Below are 20276 nucleotides of genomic sequence, written 5' to 3'. Positions count from 1 at the left end.
TTAAGAGAAATTTACTGTTTATTTTCTTAAAATATTATGATATGTAGTCTCTTAAGTCCAACAAGGAATAAGAATTTAGACTTTATCACAGCTTTACTGCTATAATTCTTATACGAAGGACTGAGAAACTTTTTGTATTTATGAGGTAACATTTCTAAGTAAATAAGATCACATTACAGGACCAGTTTCATAATTTGTGAGCCCCAGTGGAAAAAAAAATGCAGAGCTTCTTATATAAAATTTACTAAAATTTTAAAATGTCATAAGGGTACAAGAGCTTGTTTTGATTTTTTTTAATAACAGATATTGAATGAACCCAGAGGTACTTAAATACTAAGCTGCATCCCCAACTCTTTTTATTTTTTTTTAATTTTTGAGACAGGGACTTGCTAAGTTGCTTAGGGTCTCGCTAAGTTGCTTTGAACTTGCAACCCTCCTGCCTCAGTCTCCTGAGTTGCTGGGATTACAGGCCTGTGCCACAGTGCCAGACCACTTGTTTTGATTTTGAGATACCATTTTATGGTTTTCCTGAGACACTTAAAATGATATGATTGAAAGAAATATTGTTAAACTATAAAAAAGCTAAAGAGAAATCATTGTGGTGTATTTGGAAAAAAGAAAAGACTTTTTGTCAGAAAGATAGAAGTTTGATTGCTGATTCTTAATAATGGGGTAAGCTCAATTTTCTTATCTGGAATGTAAGAATTCATTTTTTGACAACTATTTACTGAGAAACTTTATTTTTGGAAAGTTGACATGTATGAAATTATTAACTATTTTTTAAAATGATTCAATCTTTCCCACAACATTATGAGCAGGTACTATTTTTTCTCCAATTTATAATGAGGAAGCTATTGCACAAAGATATTTTAAAATTGGCTAATTTTCACTAATAATAGTGTTGGAGATGGAACTCGAGCTCAGGCAATCTAACTCTAAGGGACAGACGAAATTCACCCTGCTTCACAGTTACCTTCTAATATACATTACATCATTGGATCACACTATTGGTTGGATAATAGTAATAACAAAAATAATGCCCCACAATTCAGGCTCAGAATTGAGTCTTACCTAATATATATAACAACTCTTTTGGCAGTTCTGAGTTTTTGACATTGAAACCCCGAAACTTTCTCATAATTGGGGAATAATAAAAACCAGTAGATAGGTCATTTTGTTGTTGTTGTTGTTCAAATCAAGAAAAAATACTGCAATGTGAGAAGCAGCAAATCAAATAACACTGTTTTAGGGAGATACAGTATATGGTATTAGATTTATTGAAAGTCCCTATGAAAGAGTTTTTTTTCTCACATGATGCCAAATATGTTTTTAAGATTTCCTTATAAATGCTCCTTTTATAACACCATTAAAAAAAAAGTATAATGAAATCCTCAGGAAGTTAAGTAGCTCAGAGAACAACACAATGTAAAAATATAAACAAACTCATCAAGATCCATGTAATACTTTACCTTGATAATGAGAAAACAGATGAATTTTCATTATTAAATCTATTAATTGATTATACAGTTGCTCAGAATAATGAAATTGCAGAATTGACCTGGGAATATTTTGCAGTTTCTGAAAAAGTTGAAATTAAGAATAAGGGTTGAAGAACACTAGGTGACCTTGATTCTAAACCAAACTTCTCAGAAGTCCTTGAAGCATACTGGGGACATGGGAAGGGTAGACTGCATGGGAGGTCTACCGAAAGACTTAGATCTTTCTCATTAGAAGAAAAATCCATGATTTCAGAGACCGAGATCTAGAAACCTTTAGGAGCCAGAGGAGTCATCACCTAGTAATTTAGCATCAACGCTGTGGTTTAGTAGTGGTTCTTTTCATGTTCAAGAGGGAGAATTGTTCAAACAATATAGTTGGTTTGAAATATTTCCAGGACCAATGCAAACACCAAGTGGGCTGCCCAAAAACCACACATTGTTTCCTTCAGACAAAAGATAATGATGCACTAATGAGTTTTACCCTTTATTGCCCTCCCTGGAACACAGCCTCAGGAAGAAAACCCACAAAACCAAATTGTTAGTCCCAAAATTTACAATATTTTGCAATGACCCCAATCCCTTTTTCTTTAAGTGCTAGTGCTTGTGCTAAGCATTTGTGTTGTTTAACGCATAAATCCCAACCTCATGTAATCTCAAAAGTGCCCTCCCAGAGAGAGAAAGGAAATGAGTAAATGAGGAACAATAATAAAGCCTCACTCAGAGAGGTACCTCCAAGTGATTCTAAACACTTCTGAGATATTATTGAACTCCAGTGCATTTGACTTCATGAAAAAGGGAGGGCTAAGTAACAGAGATTTCTATTTTAAAAACTATGGAGAAGGAAAATGAGGCAAAAAGAAATTAGACTAATAGAATCCCTTTAACCAAAAGCATTTAATGAGCAATCAGAACTATGAGTAGAGGAAATTATTATTCTGGTGATTAGACTTTAAGAGCATGATGAGCATTTATGGGATTTCTTAGAATCATTTGTTGTTGTCATTGAAGAGCAAGGGCGTAACTGTGCAGGGCTTGTGCTGATATTCTCCACAACTCTTTCTTATCCTCATGATATTTCCCTTCACCATCCCATCTACCATCTCATTCCTTTTGGATGGCAAAATTTCCAAAACATATTGCCTACGTTTCCTGCTCCTATGTTCTCCTCTCATACTAACTGAAGATAGCTTCTTTCTTGAATATGTCCACTAAAATGCAAAAATTAACTGTGGCCTCCATGAGTTTTCAAGACATAAAATTAGATTTTGCTAGTTTGCCACTTTAAAACATGTGTTGGCTTCTGACTAAATATATAATAATGTCCAAGTGCTATCCACTTTATCATAGTCTGTAAGGCCATACACAATCTGGTTCCTTTCTTTTTTAATTTTTCTTTTGAGATAGGGTCTTGCTAAATTGCTCCACCTGGCCTCAAATCTGTGATCCTTCTGCCTCAGCTTCACAAGTAATTGGGATCATCCCTGTTTCTGGATACTACACTCTTCACTTATTAAAATCTAGCTACACTGGCCATTCTTTTCCAAGAGTCTAACAAGTTTGTCTTCATTCTGGTTCACTCTTTATGCTGTTCCTTCTTTCCAGAAATCTGAGTATCACTATTCCTTCTCATTATTCAGGTCTCATGTATTTCCCTTCCTAGGGAACTCCCCTGCTCACTACCACTCTATCTAATAATATCCTAACCCAAATGATTCTCCTTCCATTTTCTTGTTTTATGCTCTTCATTTTACTTCCTAATATCTAAAAATATCATCTCTTACTTTATGTGGTTCACTAATTTATTATCTGTGTACCCTCACTAGATTGTAACTTCTAGGAAAAGCAGGATCATGTTTGCTATATTTTTAGTGCCCACAACAGTACTCGGCAGGCAGTAGGTTCACAATAAATAGTTGTTGCAAATGAATGAATTTATGTCTAGGAGAAAATGCTTCAGTAATTGAATGGCGAGTTCAGGAATAATAATTTGGATTTTAGAGAATATTTCTACTAATACTAGGGCTTTAACTTTTCATATAATAACTTAAGAGAAGTGTATAACAAATTCTTTCAGTTAGTTGAACTGTGAACTTGAATATTTCACATGAAAACCACATATGGGATTATTCTTAAGATGTTGCTTATGTATGGTGCCTAAACAAGTACAACATCAGACGTTATGTTATTTGTTACTTTTTTAAAAAAAATCAATGTATCAGAGACCTATAAATGAATTACAATTATCAAGTGTCAGAGTAAACACATTTATTTATTAAAATTATTATCATTAAAATCCTCTGCCTTTAAGTTATGTAACAGAAAGTTGCAGAATTACTTGGAGTTAGTTAAAATACAGATGAGTAGGCTCCAAAGCAACCAGTTCCTCCCCAGAATTTCTAATTTAGTAGGTCTTGGAGGGAAAAATTTGCATTTCTAACTACCAGTCAGGAAAACACACTTTTAAGAAAATTTGATTAAGATTAATAATTAAGGGGCTGGAGTTGTTACTCAGTGGTAGAGCACTTGTCTAGCACATGTGAGGCACTGGGGGTTCAATCCTCAGCACCACATAAAAATAAATAAAATAAAGGTATTGTGCCCATCTACAACAACAACAACAAAAAGATTAATAATTAATTGTAAAAAGAGGAAAAGAGTCCTGGAGTACAAAAATTAGTGTAAATTTTAGTTATAACCTCAAGAATTATTTTACTATCTTGTTACTAAGTTATCTGCACAAATTACTTTTTCTATTTACATTTTTTATTTTACATTTATGTAGGAGGATACCATCCTGTTTGATTCTAAAATCTTCCTCTATTTCACACACTACTACTTCACACACTTATAGAACCTTTAATATAGATACCATATTCACATATGTTGATTATTATTCATCAGAAAATTATTCTGTGTTTATTTTGAGAAGAACTCTCTCAAATCATTTTCCCTTGCCTCTCATTATTCTCCTGAACAGAAACAGTAACTGGGTCTTCAACAAAAATCTATTATGTTTAAAAACAAAAATTACAACTAAAATGGTTTGACAGGTGATATTAAGAAGACAAAGTTTTGATGGTTTTTTTTTTTCCTTTGCTTCTGTTTAACTCCCAACTCCTGTACAGGCTAATTGGACACTGTCAGGAGTTCCCAGGTATAGTTTCCAGGCTCATTTCCATCAGTGGAGGTAGTACTTACCTTGACCATTTCTCCCTGGACTATAGAGAGTTGATTTCCTAAACTAATACTACAACACATCAAATCTTAAAGTCCAAGTTTTTTAATAACAAACCAATGCTACTTCTAGGTATTTATCTTAATACATGTGTTAGCTTTCCATTATTGTAACAAATACCTGACCTTAAGTCAATTTAGAAAGAGAAAACAATTTTTTGTGTGTGTGTTGGTGGGGGGTGGGTCTCACAGTTTGGGAGATTTCCATTCGTGACAGATTGGCTTTGGACATGTGGTGTCCCAGTACATCATGGTGGCACAATCCAACATGTGGGAGCATGTGGCAGGGGAGGCCCTTTCACTTCATAGCTGGGAACCAAAGATAAAGAGGAAGAGAACAGGGTTCCACAATCTTCTTCAATGGCACACCTCCAGTGGTTTAAAACCTCTAACTATGTCCCACCTCTCAAAGGTTCTATCTTTTTCCAAAGTACTACATTGAGGAAGGAACAAGCCTTTACCACATTGGCCTTTGGAAAACATTTAAGAATGTGATAATCCAAAATTAACATACAAAAATGTTTATGGGACTAATGCCTATAAAACTTTAAAGTTTTACCAATTAAGTACTTTGAACATGTGTTACATTATATATCAATAAAAATTATTTGTTTCACTTTAAAGTTTTCTGAATTCTCCAAAGTTTCTACAAATAGCAATTTTTTTTGTAACTAAAATGTAATTATTTTAAAAGTAAAATGATTAAATGTTTAAAAAGAAAAGCAGTGAACTTGGATCATATATAGTACCACCCAGTACAGATAATAATCACAATTAAGAAAATATAGCATACATACATAATGTGATATTACTCAGCTATAGAGAACAATGAAATTATGGCATTTGCTTATGAATGGATGGAACTGGAGAATATCATGCTGAGTGAAATAAGCCAGTCCCCAAAAACCAAAGGCCAAATGTTCTCTCTGATATATGAATGCTAACCCATAATAAGAGAGGATATGGAAGGGAAGTATTGACTTTCAGTGGATTAGACAAAGGGGAATGAAGGGAAGGGATGGGGGATGGGAATAGGAAAGACAGTAGAATGAATTGGACATAAGAATGGGATCAAAATGGTAATGGGTTGCACCCCATGTATGTATAATATGTCAAAATACACCCTACTGTCATGTGTATCTAAAAACAACAACAAAAGGATAGATTTTAACAATAAAAAAGAAGAAAAATCACAGAACTTTTTTTGCTTATGAGACTTTGATTTTTATTGATTTAAATTCTAACCAGGAACTGATTTTTTTCATCAAATAATTTTTAAATAAAAAATTTTTTAAGTTTCCATTTCAGTTAATTCTCCTACTAGTTAGTTTCTTTTGATTAAAATGAAATTCACACAACATAAAATTAACCACATTAGCCTGGCATGGTGGTATGTGCCTGCAGTTCTAACTGCTCAGGAGGCTGAGGTGGGAGGATGAGACCCTCATATCTCTCTCTCTCTCTCTCTCTCTCTCTCTCTCTCTCTCTCTCTCTCTCTCTCTCTCTCTCTTAATTTAAACTTTTAAATTACACAACTGAGTGGCATTTAGTACATTTCCCAATTTTGCAATGCTACCTAGTTCCAAAATGTTCTTTTAAATAACTTTTTTAGTTGTAGTTGGACACAATATCTTTATTTTATTTATTTATTTTTGTGTGGTTCTGAAGATTGAACCCAGTGACTCCCATGTGCAAGGTGAGAGCTCTACCGCTGTGCTACAACCCCAGCCCCTCCAAAATGCTTTTATTGCTGCAAAGGAAACTTGTGTCCAGCAAAGAATTGTTCTTTGTTTCTTCTTCTACTTTCAAAAGTTGGAAACCAACAATCTGCAATCTGTTTCTGTGAACTTACCTATTCTGGATATCACTCTCTTTTTAAAATGCTATAGTAAATATTTTTTTAAAGTATGTTCTGAGTAAGAATACTTTCTGTTTTAATCAACTTTTACGTCACTGTGTGACTAGAACAACTTAGTGGAGAAAAGTTTATTTGGGGCTCATGGTTTCAGAGTCTCAGTCCATAGATGGCTGACTTCATTGTTCTGGGACCAAGGTGAGGCAGCAGATTCTGGGGAATGGAATCAGCAAAGAAAAGCTGCTCACTCATGGCAGGGTCAGGAAGCAGAGAGGGAGAGAGGTTGGAAGGAGCCACAGCATGATACATCCTTCCAGAGCATGCCCCCAGTGACCCACCTCCTCCAGCCACCTTCCTCCACCTTCCAAGAGTTACCGCCTGGTCATTCCATTCAAACTAAGATAAACCAATTTGGTAACAGTTCTCATAACCTAATCATTTCACCTCTGAATATTCCTGCATTAATAGAAGCTTTTAGTGGATACCTCATATCTAAACCATAATATGCCCTCTGACCTATTCTTTTATTGGTCTTCACTTTGCTCTGAGATCAGGAGGGCTTATTATGACTTCCACATGACAGCTTTTCAAATATTTGACTCCATTCTCAATTCTTAAAGATCATGATCTCTGGGCTGGAGCTATATAGCTCAGTAGTAGACTTTTTTCTTAGCATGCATGAAACAGAGAGCCTGGATTCAATCCCATAAGCAAAATATAATGGTTTCTTGACACCTTCACTACCACCCCTGTTACATTCACTTCCAAACACAAGATTTTCTTCAGATTAACTCCAATTCTTCAGAATTCCTTATATGGCCACTTGGACCATGATTAATACCTGCACGTGAATTCTTTTCAGCTTAAGCTTCAACTCAACATGTGTTACATGAAAGAAGACTGAGCATAATGGAAAAGTGGAGGGAAGGACAGGAAGGGAAGTTAGCAAAATCAAATGAGCGGATTCCAGGCAGGCCTCTGCATGTACATGAATGTCAACCTTCATTACCTCTGAGGTGCAGTCAGCCAAGTCCCTGGTTCACACCCTGTCCCCTGGGTATTGTGCAGGGACCTCTCCTGACATGGCCCTCCAGGGAGCTGCAGAAGCCTGGCACACAGGCTTGACAAGAAAAAGATCCTAAATGGAAACACACAACCACAATTACTTACAAACCATCTCTCTCACATCTTCCTGTCACAAATCATTAAAGAAGCCCTCTACTCTAAACATGGGGAAATTGCTCAAGGAAAGAAGAGACATTAGATCTAAATTACAACTAACTTCAACACTGATTGCTATGTATTACTGTTTTAGTCTTTGGTCTGAATTAATGAGGCTATAATTAATGAAGTTTGCCCTGGCAAGTGGACCAGAGCCCAGACAATTATATTTAAGATGAATGGCCTATGCTCTGTTTTTCAGAGTATGAGGTGCATATTTAAAAATGTCATTTGTCAGGTTCCAGCTCAGATTTTGAGCATGAGAATTTCACCTTGTATGTACATTGGGTTTCTACATTTTTAACAAGTTCTCCAATGGGTCAGGTTCATAATGAAATCTGAGGACCACATATTAAAGAAAAAGGAAGTCCTTGTTGAATTTGTATTGCATACCCATAATAAATATTGTGAATAGAAACTTGCTCTTTGGAAAAATATACCAATACATGTGTTCAGAAACAATATATTAAAAATATTTGATAAGCTTGGCTTAAGGTATAACTCATTCTGTTTGATGTTAACAAGAAACATTCTCTACAAATACTTCAAAAGTTCAGAAGAAGTCCTTTTTTATTTACATTATTTATAATTGGGCTGATCCAAGGAAAGATCTAAACAGAGTGTTATAAAAAGCAGAATGGACACCAAACATCATGAGCACATGTGCATTCAGTAAATATTTGCTGCATGAATGGTACAGTTAAAGTTGCTTTATTTCCCAAATAAAAAGCAAAGGAATGATGCCTCTAATCTTCCAGACTTTTCCCTTCTCAAATATCAGTAATATTCTGGTTGTTTGAATACTACCAAAAACAGCATCTGTAATTTCTCAGATATATTAGGTATTCATTCATTTATTCAATAAATATTTATTTATTATTTTTTATGTAGCAGGACTTGTGCTGAATTCCAGGTATATGGTGATGATCACAACAGACTTGGTTTATGAAGTCTTATTTCAGAGAACTAGTAAGTTAGGTACTTTGGGGGAAGATTAATTACTTGAGAAACAAAGGAAATCTTAGAGCAAGTAGAAGGAACTTCAAGACTATGCACCAGCACGACACTTGCCCTATTCTGTTTGATATTTCAGGGTGACTTAGCTTGGGTTTTTATGTTGTGTTTTTAGAAGATACAAAAAGAACAAAATTTTGAATGACCAGAATTGGCACATACATAGAGACTGAAAGCAAATAAGTGATTGCCTGGGGTTGAGGGTCAGAGTGATATAGAATAAGTGGGAGAGTATGGGGAAAGAAATGGGAAATGACTGTTTTGAAGCATTTTGTGTGCTACAAAGAACCACGGGATTATACACTGTAAACAGATGAATTGTATGATATGTGCATTATCTCTCAATAAAGATGTCTGAAAAAAAATAAGAGGGCTGGGGGTGTGGCTAAGAGGTACAGTATGTGCTTAGTATGTACACAACCCTGGGTTCAGTCCTTAGCACCAAAAAGAGAGGAAAAGGAAGGAAGGAAGGAAGGAAGGAAGGAAGGTAGGTGTGAACCCTCAAATTTTTGAAAGCCAAATGAATTTTGACTTATCAGCAACCTTGTAAAATGTAATAAATAGGATTCAGTATGCATTATCTTCACTTCCTCCCCACTACAGTCTGCTCCCACTCCCACCAGCCATCTCTAAATCTCTTTTATCAGTTATCTCTAATTTTCCTTATCCATCCAGTGAAGATTTGTCAGACTTTGCCTTTGTCTGATTTATTTTTCTTTTTTTTAGGGGGTGTGGCACCAGGGATTAAACCCAGGGACATTTAACCACTAAGCCACATCCCTAGGCTTTTTTTATTTTTTATTTTGAGACCATGTCTGGCTAAGTTGCTGAGGCTGGCCTTGAATTTGTGATCCCTTGCCTTAGCCTCCCCAGTTACTGGGTTTGTAGGTATGCACCACCATGCCTGGCCCCCTCACCTTATTTTTAACAACCTTTACTCTTCCTGCTTTTGTCCACTCTGGTAGGTTTCCTTTCCTCACAAAATTGAAAAGACAGTGTTCACCAGAGCTTCATTGTCAGACCACTTCTTACCCTATCCCCAGGTGAACTTATAACCTTCACAGAACTGGTTAGTACTTCAGGTCCATTTGCTGAGGCCCATCTTCTGCCAGACATCTTTCTTTCCTTGTGCCATAAAGACTCCCTGTTTTCACAAACCAGGTCTTTCTCTGATCTTATAATATAAATACTAATATCAATCCCTTCATCCAATTGGCTGAAACAAATACCTAGATTTTCCCCACTTCCTTATTCTTGTGTCCATTCAATCACCCCAAGAAGTTAAAGCCCAGATATCTAAAATATTTCCTTCCTTTTTCATCCCTGTTATTCCCAAATTCAGGCCAACATTCTGTCTTTTGTGGATTACTCAAAGAGTCAAATACCTGGTCTCCTTTTTCCAGGGTCATTATTTTCTCACTATTTTCTTTTTCTTATTTTTTCATCTCATTCCTGGGATGAATCAGTGTCTTATTCCTTCTTGTATCACAAACCCTAGGGAAGGGCATGGAATATGTAGAATGAATGAATGAATCAATTAATGCATGAAACTTTAATAAAAGTGCTGCCTAATATAGAATCATAAATAGGGAAAGCTTTGGGTATTGGTGTTCATTTTTAATATGTTTCAACACTTTTTTCTTCACTTTTTCCATAACTCAATATCCATTGGCATGTTTTAAGTCTCCTGGTTGTCTCTGATTATGTTTGTTTTCTTTGGTTGAGAGCCTTGAATTTGCCTTCTAATTTGTCTGAATTCAGCATTGGTTGTCAATAGGAGCTAACTTGAAAAGGGCAGGGTGCCTAAGACTTAACACCAAGTAAACCAGACTTCTTGTTTCAATTAAATTACTTAATATGGGATTTTCCAGTCCTCTCTGGACCCATTAGCCAGCAGAGTGTTTTAAAAAACTGTCAGGAAAGAGAAGTTGCAGAATTTGAGAGACATGAGTGAGTGAATCAGAGAAGAATGAAGCCTGAGGTCTTTCCTCATAACATTTACATGTGAACATAAAATTTTTATGTATCAAAGAAGTCATGGATAACTCATTCTTCTTGCCCAGCATCATTAGTGTAATTCCCATATTTAAAAGTAATAATATAATAATATATTTAATATGCTGCCCTCTGACAGTTTTATTTCTAAATCTGTATGTAAGAGGTTGTATACTTCTCACGTAATTTTAATTGATGTTTAAAATTTGCAGTGGATATCATTTAAAGAATATCACAAAACGGATGTTTCAAAACAAAATCTCTTTTTAATGTCTCTAGAGAGATCTGAATTACATAACTATTTTATGCCCACGATTATACATTCTTTTAAAAAATGCATGCAGAAATACTCCTTTAAAGGAAAATTTTACATCTTTTTCTCCTTAAATTCATGTTTTACTCTAGTTTTCTTACTAGGTTTTATATTTGAGAGTCTTTTATTTTTCATTCTGTTATTGTTTCTGTGACAGTAGTATGCTTATAAATTTTAATTTTCATCCTGTACCCATAAAGCTTGAAAGATTGGATTTTTTCCCTGTGGATTGATTATTCATTAGAATGAATATTTGTTCAAAATAGCAAAAATATGTTATGCGTTTAGTAAATAATTATTAAACAAAGAAATGTGAATTTCAACAATTTACCTCTTTTAAAGAGATGCTCCATGTGTGGAGATTTTTGGTTATGCACGTTTTTTTGAGTGAATACTGCCCTTTTCTAGAAAGAGGAATAAGCACCCACGATACACCATGATAAGAGTGGGTGGGATGGGAGCTATCCTTTTCTGTTGTCAAGTAGAAGAAGGGAATGCTCAATGAGGCAGGAAGAAGAACATGCTTGTCCCATGATATGAACTTTCACAAGCAGGAACAGATGGAGGTTGAGAATTTGAATATTCCTCAAACTACCCTTGGACACATGCCTTTGGAAAGTCTGTATGTAACCCGTAGGACTAGACATGTGCCCATTAAAGATCATTTATGCCCAAAAGAGTTGCTATGATAGATGAGAGATAACAAAAAATGTCAGGTCAGTGGTCCAAGGAATAAGGAAGAATGAACAACACTTTGAAATAGAAGAAAAATAAGAACAAACAATTACTACTGAATCACAGACAACTATTTATTAAACTTTTTTAAAGTCCCACTTTTAGGAGTTGCATTTACTTCTGATTTTTATGGCTAGATATGTATTAAATCACTATAATTAAATGTTTATGTAAAAATTATCATTGCTACTGGAAAGTTAACCAAGTCTCAAACTGGGTTTTAGTTTTTTAAAAATAATTGTTAAAAACCACATCTAGGGCTACAGTTGTGGCTCATTGGGAGGTTGCTTGCTTAGCACCTGGGAGGCACTGAGTTCAATCCTCAGTGCCACATAAAAAAAATAAAATAAAATAAAGGTATTTAACAAAAAAACCTATACTGGTGTAGATAAAATCCATTCAATTGTCAAGTCTTTCATTTGTGTATACATTAATAAACATTCAAAAGTTATTCACTAGATCCACCATAAGTCATAATAGAAACAAAGATTAAATACCCTTTTCTTCCAATGACTTATGTTCAAATAAGGGAGAAATGTGCAGACAATGGCTACAGGGTGTCTATTGGCTGTACCAAGGCAGTTAGAACTATGGCAAAAATGAAGAGCACAGGAAACATGGAAAGTTTCACAAAGCAAATAATATTGTAATGAAACCCAAATGACTAACAGTGCTAAGAGAAGCAACATATCAGGCAAAGGAAAATGCACAAATGTTTGGAGCTGGAAAGCACTCTTTCAAGGGATAAAATACTTAGGGTTGTGTGTTTCAAGCATGAGATATAAGGTAAAAAGGTACTAATATGATGAGACCAAGGAGAGGACAAAGATCACACAAAGCCTGTACACCCTGCTCAAAGACTTTGAACTCATAAATGATGGGAACTCCTTAAAGAGTTAATTTAAAGGAATAATCTTAACAGAGTTGAATGTTACAACATTCATTCTGACAGGTATCCAGAAAGTACATCTAAGACTACGTGAGTCTGAGGCCGGGAAGCCAAGTAAGAGTGCCGTTCTAAGAGTTATGAGGACCTGAACTGAAGTATTACCAGTGGGATTTAGAAAGAGTCACAAAAGATAATGAGATCTTGTCAATGGACTTATTATGGGAAAAGATAAACTAGGACAATCTCCAATAAACAAAAGTGACTTACATATTGAAGAATTTATTCACAAACATGAAGTTCAGAGGTAAGCAGTTCCAGAGCTGGTAAATTCAATAGCTTAATGACATAATAAAGAATGCAATTGCTTTCATTTTGTGCTTTATACTTAAAATATTGACTTTCATCACATATTTGTATCTTCACAGCCTTAGTCATTAAACCCTTGCATAACTACAACCTAAAACTAGAACAACCTAAATCTAGTATTCTCCTGACATGTCTCTTTTCATCAGGGAATAAAATTCTTTCCCAGGAGGCTATACCTTATATCTTATTCATCACATTTGCATCGTTATGCATGCCTAAATCAATCACTTGCAAAGAGAGTGGGAAAACCAATTGACTTGGGCCAACCAGTTATCCATTCATGGTATGTACATGGTATTTATGAATCCAATGCCTAAACAAAATTGTGGTTCTGTTAGCAAGGCAGAAATAGGGGCATTGACTCTCTAGTAGTAAATTAACAGGATATGCCCCTACCTGTCAGCTTTCATTTACATTAAAGGTAAATGTTGTAGTGTTGCTTGACACTGGAACTATGTCAGAGGAGAGGTAGATGAGTGGGAAAATATGATGAGGCTTGGAACATATAGAATTTGAGGTGCCTAAAGGGAATTGGGGAATAGAGTCTGAGAGTCATAAGAAGAAAGCTGTTGGTTGAAGTCAGAGGCATGAATGAAATTCTTAGGAATGTGAGTAATAAGAAGACTGAATTATAGAAAAAATACTTAGGAAATTCCCACCTTCCAGGGGAAAAGAGAGAAAGAAAACTCAAGAAAAGAAATTGAAATATTCTGAAGAGAAAAAAAGAAAAAATATGTTCTTCTGAATACCAGGGGAAGTAAACAGGGAACACACAATTTTGCATGTGCCCTGTCACCATTTCTACAAACTAGGATTCAAAAAGTGAAATGAAGCAACTTGAACAGAGAGTGAACAGGAAAAGCTGATGAGTTTATGGGCAGGATGTTTTTTATTTTACTCAAAGTATTTGAGACAGTATTCTCTAATTTTTGTGTATACACAAACAGAAAATCTATACTCTGCTTGCAGCAAAGTGAAATTTGCTATTTTAGTTTTTCTGGAACACACAATGGATGGAGGAAGGGGGTTTCAGAATGTGGAATCATTGCAGCATGATTGATCTCTCAGGCTATGGACTAAAATCCTTATTGAGGAAAAAATAAACTTTCTAATGGCTGCAGAGAACAAGAGCACTGGCTACAAAATGCTTAATGGATCACTCTCATAATCTCTTCTTTCTTTTCAAATAAAGCTCAGAGAGTTCTTGATTTGAACTTGATTCCAGTGCCATATTCCTTTTAACAGCAACATGGTGCAGGGGGTAGCAAGTGCCATTGGGAAACCCAGAGAAACCTGGGAGTGAGTCAGAATAGGTCACAGCATAGGCAGCTCAGGGTCCTAGAAACCACATTCCCTTCCCATTTCCAAGTGGACATGGACAAGAGAGAAGCAATGCATGTGTATAAACACAGGCTGTCAAACAGCTTTCCCATCAATTTTCCATTTGTTTTCTTATTGATATAGTTCTCTGCTGCCATCTTGCCTCAGTGTTAACATTTCCTTTTCTGAATTTATTCCAATAATGTCTTCAAAGATTAAGAACTTTGATTACAAATTCCCAAATGATACTCTTGCTATCCGGAAGTCAAAGTAAGTAATGATAGTATCATTTCTTCTTTGGCTGAAAATATATTTTTAAAAAAACATAATATAATTTTTCCAGATGAAATTAAATTTCTCTTGGAACACAACGATGGTCAATGTTCCACTCAGGCAGTGCCACTTGGAAAAGTAAATGAATCCACTTGGATTTCAAACTTCTGAGTCATGTGGGATGCACTAATATTTCTGCTTTAAAATTTCTAGCCATTTCCTATTCTTTTCATGAAGAAATTTTCTTTTCAGAAGATACATAAATAGAATTTCTGATTTGTTCTCTCCCAATATTTTGATCTCTCTTGCTTCAAATAAGTTAAAGTATTTCTTTTCAGTCATAAGACCACTGCATTTGAACTGGATGTACAAGCCATTTGTAACCAGAGATGCAAATTACAGTAATCATAAAATGCCATTTCAAGTTTTTCAGATAGGCAAAAAGTAATAAATCTGGTAACACCAAGTGTTAGCAATTGTGTGAAGCATCAGGGACTCACATCTTACCCAGGGGAAGGGAATATTGATGCAAACACTAGGAAAGCAACTTGGCAAAACTTAGTCAAGCTCAAGTTGTACATATTCTCTGACCCAGAATTTCCACTTCTTCATGTCTCCTCTAAAGAAAAACTTTAGCAGATGGGCCTAAATAAGCACATACAAAACTTCCCAGGACAACACCATTGACAGTAGTGAAAAAGTCGAAGCAGCTCAATTGTTCCTCAGTAAGTGAATAAATGTTTCAATATTCAGCAATGGAGATGGAGAGACTTCTACAAACATCCACATACATAATATCTCAAACATGTATTCTGCGAAACAAAAAAAGAGTATGAAACTAGGGATAGATTTGTTAATACACAAATATGCACTAATACACAAAATGTAACTAGTAAACACATCAACAGGAATGATATACAGAATGCTGGTCCGCTCAGTGAGGGTAGAAGAAGAATGTGAGGAACATACTATAACTTTCTCTCTCTCTCTCTCTCTCTCCATATAAATATATATATATATATATATATATATATATATATATATATACACATATATATGTATATGTATATATATATAGTAATACCTCTCTATATAGTTTATAGTAATCTCTCTATATATAGTTATATATACATGTAGTTATACATATATAACATATATTTACATATATATTACAAAATTGAAAGAGATTGCAAGGTAAAGATAGGAAATTTCAATATTGTATACATCCTCATGGTCAGCACAGTTTTTTTTTTTATTTTCTGCCTCGCTTTATGTTTGAAATTTTTCACAATTATACAATTTTAAAGTCAAGGAAATTTTTTTTAAAGAGAGAGAGAGTTTTTTTAGTATTTACTTTTTAGTTTTCGGTGGACACAACATCTTTATTTTATTTTTATGTGGTGCTGAGCATTGAACCCAGCACCTCGCGCATGCCAGGCAAACGCATTACCTCTTGAGCCACATCCCCAGCCAAGGAAATTTGCTACTTTTTTTTTTCTGTCAAATGAACTCGAAAGTAAAGAGAGGATGATAACTGAATTGAATAGAAAAAAAAATCTGGAGCAGGACATGGTCAAGTTTTTCTGTAAAAGACCAGATAGTGTTTTTAACTGTGGGCATTATGGTCACTGTCTGCCTTTACAGCACAAAAGTGGCTGTGGACAAAATGTAAATGAATGGGCATGGCCATGCTTTGATACAACTTTATTCACAATAAAGGGTCTCAGGTTGGGTTTGGCCTGTGGGCCATAATTTCCCTCAGTTTCGAGTTGCCAGGGAGGTAAGTGGTTTCAGCAGACAAGCAATCTTAGACTACAAGGATGATCCAAGGGCCAAGGAACATTCACATTTATCTCTAGAGAGTTGATTAGGGAGCTAAACCAGTACCCTTGCAGCCTAGGAATCAAAATCACAGAAGAAGTGCTTTGGTTGTTGAAGCGATGGCAGTAGAAAACTCAAAAAAATATATACTTGGGTGTTTAACATTGTTGGGGGTTTTGGTTTGGATCTTTTGTTTGTTTTTTAATGTGTTTTCACTTGGGTGGTAGGAGCAAGTTTATCCCAGAGTGCCTATGGATATTTAGCCCTGGGTGCTTCCCTTTAATTTTCCAAGGATACTCTAGAATTCTTAGGTCACAGAAAATGTTTCATCCCCTCCCTGCCATTCACCACTTCTACACAGTCCAGTTCTGCCTTGGCCTGACTTCTAAAACGCAGCAAGTTCACTGTGGCGGTGAGTTCATCGGCTTAACTGCACCAATGGCCTTTGCTCACTTGCATACACCTGTTGGGATAGATGATTCATCTCTGCTGTATCCTTTCCTAGAAATCAGGAAGCTTCCTTGCTCCAGGTCCTATAGTAGAGACCCTGCTCAGGTCTTCACATTTCTAGGAAGGGCTCATAGAGGGGGACTATGATTTCTCAGCTGCTTTGACCTGGCCAGTTCTTGTTCTTGAATCTACAAAGGCCAGGTCCAAGGGCGTTCACTTAAGAGAAAAATGCTTCTACTACCTCTCTTTTTTGCACAATCAACTTTGGCCAACCCAGTCTGCTTAGGCCATCAGCATTTATAGTCCTGGCACCCCTTGCAAACTGAAAACATTGTCAAGCCAGAAGAATGGTTAATAAAGCCGACAGGATTTATTTATGAGTTTCTTCTCATACAAGCCAAACATAAGATGTGAGAGTAAAGTGAAGTATCCTCGTGCTGTCATTACTGGCAGTTGTGGTAACATTCCTGAGAGCTTAATTGTATGCCAGCCATTTCTCTGAACAGCAAAGGGTGTCGGGACCAGAGCAGGACTCTGAAGTGCCGAATTCAGGTCCTGGTCAGACCACTGGAAGGATGATTGGCAAACTGAAGGTAGAGGCATGGCATGTACATTGTCTCCTTGGTGAACTCTCCACAAGCAAGGGCCAGTAGAATAGGAGCCTTTAGCAACAGCAGGTTCAATTACATCAGTGTCCCTGAAGGGAAGAGGATATAATTGAATAATCATCATGGCAAACACCTCTTTCCTACTTACCTGTTCTGACAGTGAGCTTACTGACACTGAAGTGAGGTGAGCTTACTGTAGCCTTGTGTGAAGGAGAACAGAAATAAGATGTAAGAAAGGAAAGAGAGAAGAGACTGACTTGGCCCCAGACACCTAGATTTTATCTGTCTCTTTTCCTTTCCTGAAAACTGGAGGTTTGCTTTCCTTCCTAGGTTCCTCTGAGACATGACTTCTAGGGATGTGTGCCAGATGTTTTGAAACCATTTTAAAGCGTTCAAAGAATGCGTGTTGTTAATCACCACATCTAATACTGTTGACACGGAGAGTTTTTGCCCCAGATTGATCTGAGCATGTTTCAGCTCTGCTCTCCCCAACAAGAATTAGAAGGTGTTGAATGAAAGCATGCCTTTTCGAGCCTATCAATGGTGCATGTGAGGCTGTTATTGGAACTAGGAGTTAAGGACCAGGCCGACTCTGTAAATCTTTCCTGGCTGGGACTCACAAACTTTTGGTTATGTTTACTCAGAATGTTAATAATTTCGGAAATTATTAAAATGGAACCAAAATACTTTCTTTTTAAGAGGCTATTGAGATCACAAATCATTCTGCAAATATAATAAGCTGTGTAAGCTGAGTGAGTCCAAGACTCAATGCTTGCCATGGGTCTGCTGGAAGGGGTGGCTATTTTCATATGACACTTCATGTGTGGAACTAAGGAGGCATGAGAAAAGCCCTTGAAAGACTTGGCCTTAAAATTTCAATAATTGTGTTGGATTAAATATCTTTGAAGAAGGAAGGAAAGAAGGAAGGAGAGAGAATAGATAGAATATTATCTGTGTTTCCCCTCCCCACCAAATTTTGCATTTCTTTTTGCTCATTTTCATCCATACTACCTAACTCCAGTTGCTTTCAGCAGCAGCATCACATTGAGGAATCCTATTCAGATTTTAAAAGGCTCATTTAGTTGTTTCTTAGGCTTTTCTTGTTTCCTCTCTAACTCCAACCAGTGGTTTTTCCTTGTACCTTCATATCCTGGGTGGCCACTGATGACTGTGTTAGTTAGTTTTCCTTTACTGGAGCAAAATAGTTGAGATAACCAACTTAAAAAGGGGACAGGTTTATTCTGGTTCACAGTTTTGCAGGTTTCAGTCCATGAGTGCAACTATGCACTGCTTTTGCGCCTGTGATGAGGCAGTACTTTATGGCAGGAGTGTGTGGCAGAGAAAATTGCTCCCCTCATGACAACCATAACGCAAAGAGAAAGAGAGGAAGATACTGGGGTCCCACAATCTCCTTCAAGGACACACCCCCACTAGGTTCCAACTCTTAAAGTTTTAATCATTTTCACTAGTGCTAAGCTGGGAATTAAGTCTTTAATGCATAGGTCTTTGAGGGGTACTTAAGGACCAAACTATAATAGAGACATACTGGAATTCACAAAGCCAATCACAGTGCTTACTCCAGAATCAGTACTTCATAAGTAGTTGATGTGCAAAGCTTATTGTGGCTTAGACTAGACATGTGACAATGATACCAAGATATAGTTTTAGTGGGATGGGGAGCGGGGGTGTGTTACTCCATGTTAGAGCCTTTCCCTAGCATATGTGAGGCCCTAGGTTCCATCCCCAGACCTGCAAACAATGACAACAACAAAAAGAATTTTAACATAGATATTTTAACACAAATATTGTTAACAAAAAGGCAGTTACATTCACAGAAAGCCTGGTTTCCAGAGCTGGGATGCCCAGGTTCAAGTATTTCACACATGGGCTTTGAGCTCTTGGCACATTGTACAACCTTTCAATGTTCAATTTCCTTGTTCATAATATGGGGAAATAAATACTACCTATTTCATGGTGTTTTTTTGATTAAATACATTAACACATGAAAGAAAAATGTGTATGTGATGTGTGTTTTTTAATTTGTTTTAATTAGTTATACATGACAGTAGAATGCATTTCTTTGATACATCATACATAGATTAGATATAATTTCTCATTTTTCTGAGTGTACATGTCTGATGTGTTTTGAGAACCAATAAATATTAGTTATTCTAATATTAGTAAATATATTAGCTTGTGATTTGAAGAATTTCTTATACTTAATATTAACTTTTAACCATTTCTATATGCTTATGCCTGATACATATATATATAAAATATACATGTATAGATATATACACATATATTACACATATATATAAACATTTATGTATACTTTTTTATTGTTACGGGTCCATGTTAGAGTGTGCACGTTAAATGAATGGGAATTTATCAGTTTTACAAATGATAAAAAAGAGAAGAAATTAATAAAGATGAAAGTAATGATACTGAGAGGATTATGTTAGGAGTTACAGTTGTAAAATGAGATGGGAGACATCTCTTTTGCTGGGTTTTTGAGACTATTCATGAAAATATAAAAATTAAAAATGTAAATTGAACTTTGAAGCCCATCTTTCACTTAAGTCAAACTTCAGTTTTCTCCCTACAAGACACATTTTAGGTAGAGGAAAAATAATTTCTCTCTAATTCCCATTTTGTTGATTTTGTGTCATAGTCTCCTAAT

At 35.8% G+C, this 20276-nt stretch overlaps 1 protein-coding gene across 1 annotated transcript in view; it reads left to right on the top strand.

The window, feature by feature from the left end:
* Grem2 (gremlin 2, DAN family BMP antagonist) overlaps positions 1–20276 on the top strand; it is a 103303-nt gene that overhangs the window by 78727 nt on the left and 4300 nt on the right. The window lies entirely within an intron of this gene.

This window comes from Callospermophilus lateralis, chromosome 13, assembly GCF_048772815.1.
Source record: "Callospermophilus lateralis isolate mCalLat2 chromosome 13, mCalLat2.hap1, whole genome shotgun sequence".
NCBI lineage: Eukaryota > Metazoa > Chordata > Mammalia > Rodentia > Sciuridae > Callospermophilus > Callospermophilus lateralis.
The sequence above is the reverse complement of the archived record's forward strand: the minus strand, read 5'-3'. Positions and strand labels throughout refer to the sequence as shown.